This window comes from Bos grunniens, chromosome 10 (assembly GCF_055505025.1).
Source record: "Bos grunniens cultivar Pamir isolate PY7600 chromosome 10, Bosgru_T2T1.0, whole genome shotgun sequence".
Classification (NCBI taxonomy): Eukaryota; Metazoa; Chordata; class Mammalia; order Artiodactyla; family Bovidae; genus Bos; species Bos grunniens.
In genome coordinates, this window is record NC_141174.1 from 59,122,271 (window position 1) to 59,126,532 (window position 4,262).

The window sequence follows — 4,262 nt, forward strand, 5'->3', positions numbered from 1 at the left end:
ACAAATTAAAACATAATACAAATTGGGGCCAGTTCCTGGGAAAATAAAAGGGCCTGTTCTGCATATGCCCTAATCTCTGTTACTGATTTACTGGCTGAATGGCCCACTCCAGAAAGCATTTGGAGAAGCCCACATGCCAGAAAGCACTCTAACGCTTTTCAGTTTTCAATCAAGTGACTTGGAATCTTCCTTTGACAAAACACACTTATTGTAAGCTGGCCACTTATCCCAACCTAGGATACAACTTATCTGCAGCATAAGGGCTATAATAAAATCCAGCTTGAGTGACAGAGAAAACATGAGCTAAGGGAGCTCAACTTGGAATCCAGATGTTGTTAACTCATGTAAAGTATCTGAGTCTTTTATATTTTATACTTTTGCAAACAGTAGGTACCTAGTATTTCCCCCCTTACCTTTCAAGTGCTGTGCCTATAGGAATGCAATCTGCAGAGTACTGCTTTAATTAAATGGTCTTTGCATGAACCCAGGTGACACTCCCTGAAACGTGAGATTTGGGCTTTAATGGATAAACCCCAATCCCAAATATTCACTCTGTACTTCTAGTCTTAAACATGTAGTTTCACAGGAGTTACCTTGGAAAACTATGCTTTCAGTATGTTGGTTGGAGACCCATTTCCTGAAGGTTATGATATTTACATTCAGCGGGGTGAAGTGCACTACTTGCGCTCACCTGCACTGTGACTCACCACTAAGACTACTCTTACAACTCCTCCTAGATAATATCTGGCACCCTCTAGGCACTGTTTTGAGCACTTAGCATGTATCATCTCACTTAAGTCTCACAATACCACTATACAGTAGATATTATTATTATTATTCCATTTTAACCATGAGGCATAGAAAGTTCCAGTAGCTCATTCAGGAGTATACAGTTACACGTGGTGGAATCAGGATTTGAACATAGGTAGGACACCAAGCTATCCCCAATTGATACAGTCACTATTTTAAATATGATGCCATTTTACCCTCAAGCACCAATAGACCCATGGAAGATATACACATGTAGATCATTACAGTCCTGGATTTTTAAACCAATGTTTGCTTCCTAGCAAACATTTCCTACACAGCAGGAATGCAGATACACAGTAGATATAAACTAAAAGAATACTGGATTGGATAGCTCCCTCTTCACATCCTTTCCCAGTTTTATTAGTGTTTGTTCTCTGCCTGGCCATGTATTTTGCTCCTTTTAAGTCTCATTTTCAGGGGCATCTTCAGTTATTCATTCTCAACTGTTTCATGAATACACACATATTTGTCAACCTTGTTGTTGATTCCTGTTATTTTCCCCCTACTTGTCACTTCTTCCTTTATAATTTCTTGGCTCTATGTCTTACTGTCCATTCCGCCAACTAAGCCCTGATCACAGCTCACGGGGCAGTGTTAATAGCCTTCTCCCTGCACTCCACTCCCTCCAAACATCCTGCCTCCTGCTACCAGACTCCTCTCTGTTATATCACTCCTCCCACTCAAGTAGAGACAATTCATTGCTGATCCTATCAAAATCTGAACTCCTTTGCCTGACTTGTAAAGCCTCCATAATCTCACCCCACCCTATCCATTCAATTTTGTTTCCCACAATGTCCTATACATACCCACTGAACCAATCAGGCTATTATCTTAACTGTAGAGGCAGCAACCTACATGCCTCTACAATGACTATTTTTCCCACCTCGTATGACCTCCCCAATGCTTTAAGTCACTAGCTAGCTAAATTTTACATATCATTCAAAGGCCCAGCTCAAATCACAATCAGGAATTAAACATTCTCCACTGCTGCAGCACACCCTGATCACTTCTTTTTCTTACCTCCTATTACATTTACAAATTAACTGTAAATTAAATAACAATGATTATGGGCTAACCACTGTTGAGCACTAACTATGTACCAGGTCTTGTTGGGATAAATAGTTTTATTATAAGTAGCTTTTCTAATTTCATAGATGAAGAAACACAAGCACAGGGAAGACAATACAATTCAGCTTCACACCTGATGGTTTGTTAATCATTTCATTTGTGTCATACTGCTCTGCCTAAACTAGCTTTCCACTTCATTGAGAGCAGAGACTAAGATTCATATTTATTCCGTGTCTTCCACGCAATTAGTGGAGTCTGCATGCATTGTGAGTCATCAGGACTCTTGGTTGGTTGTACATACTAATGTTACGCATCTTTTAAAATTCCTACCCTGTAAGAGTGGCACCACTGTTTATATAAGGTGCAAATAAATACTAAACAAACCTTTTAGAGAACAGCAATGAGTGGTTTGGGACAATTCATAGTCTACAGAAGGCGTTAAGTGATTCTGTCTGACTTGCCCTTACTGCATCTATCCTTTATATGCTTAGAAACACATTAAAGATGGGAAACAATGGGTGAGTTGTCAGCAATCAATGACAAAATGAGTTAGAATGTTTTGAGGGTTGCAGGGAAGGTTATGCATTCTATCCTGGTCAAGAACTGGATCTTCTGTTTTTATTAAAAATCAGGAGGCAGCAAGATTTCCCCAAGTAACCAAATACTTGCACCACAATGTGATGGATTTTCCCCAAATTCTTCTAGCACCTTTTTTTTCCTTTAACAACTATAACTGGTATAGACAGAACTTCAGCAAAGATAAACAGCACAACAAAGACAGGAAAAGATTATGACTTAGACTGAAGCTTTAATACTTTTAAAGTCATAATTATTTCTGATATTCAGCATAGGCGTAATTTCCAGTTTCTCATTTCTACACCCACTCCATGAAGAGCACCACATGGAAGAATTCCTGAGATTCCTCTCCCTCTTACTTCAAATCAAAGTTTCAACAAAAGCCAAAATAAAAGAAAAAAATTTATTTCAAAGTTCTTATATTGGCTCAAGTGCAATTCATGAATTCCTGAGCAAACTCTCATAATCAACAAAGAAACAGATTTTTAAAAACAACTTATCAAATAAGAAAACTTATCTTACCAAAGTCATCCTAGGTGAGTTTCTACTGACTACTGCTCACTCTCCCTGATGCCAGCACTTTTCTTAACTTGAAAAAAAAAAATAGATAAGAAGAAAGAAAATCATTCATGTATCTTGTCTCTCTATGTAATTTCTTAACACCTCAGCTTCAGCTTATCAGGATTTCCTTCATTTTCTTTCATTTTCCTATCAGGATTTCTTTCAGATTCCTTTATCAGGATCTGAAGCCAGATACATGGCCATATAATAATTCCAGTTTTAGAGATAAGCTTCCAAAAAGCATTCTCTTGGAGAATTCAGTTGTCAAACTAAAATTACTCACAGAAAACAGGATTTCTCATTAAATGACAACATTTTATATATTTCTCCCTAATTACAAAAAAAAAAACAACCCACCAGCTGACACTGGATAACTTGGAACATATTCCTCCTCCCTCTTTTATCAGTCTTTATCTAATTTCAGTTTTTAGACCCAAGTAAATAGTTTTTCAACAGTAGGTATTAGGTTTTGCACACACCTTTGGAATCACATTTAAAACTATTATTTTTTACATTTTGAATAGTCTCCATTGCTCTCTGCAAGTCATTTTGTGTGTGTGTTTCCTTATACAAATTCATCTGTTGATCAATTGGACAGGAAATTCAGATACTTTTTTTCAAGAAAAGGCCATGCAAGATATATTTACAGCCTCCTTGTAAATCTGAAAATCAATTTCTACAGCCTTTGAACATAAACGTCATGTTGGGTGAATATGGAATTCTTGAGACACAACCTTGCCTTCTGGAACAGTTCTCAGGGTTGAGAAAGTCTGAGCCCAGCTTGATGTTTATTTCATTAGTAACCTGTTCACATCTATCTAAATGCCTGAAAGATTCTTTCTTTAACTTGGAAACTCAAGTATTGATATTTTAAAAGATACGCCTCTATATGGGTCTGGTCATTTTAATTTTGTCTCAAATCTCCAGCTTAGAATAGTTTTCTTCTGACATGTGTTTGACTGCTGTTTCCAGTATTTTGTTCCATTTCTTCACTGGGAATAAATGTAATTCTCAGATTAGATCTGTGTTTGCTGTCCTCTCTCTCAACATTTTCATCTTGGTCCTTTCCCTTATTTTGTCTTCTACTTTACTGATTTGATTTCTGCTATGTCTTCTCTGTATTCATACAGGTGTTTAATTCTATTATACTTTTAACTTATTTGCCCTCATTTCTCATTTCAGCCTTTGCAAATCTTACTTCATCCCAGTCTGTTTTCTCCAGATGGCCCCTGACTCTGATCTTATTG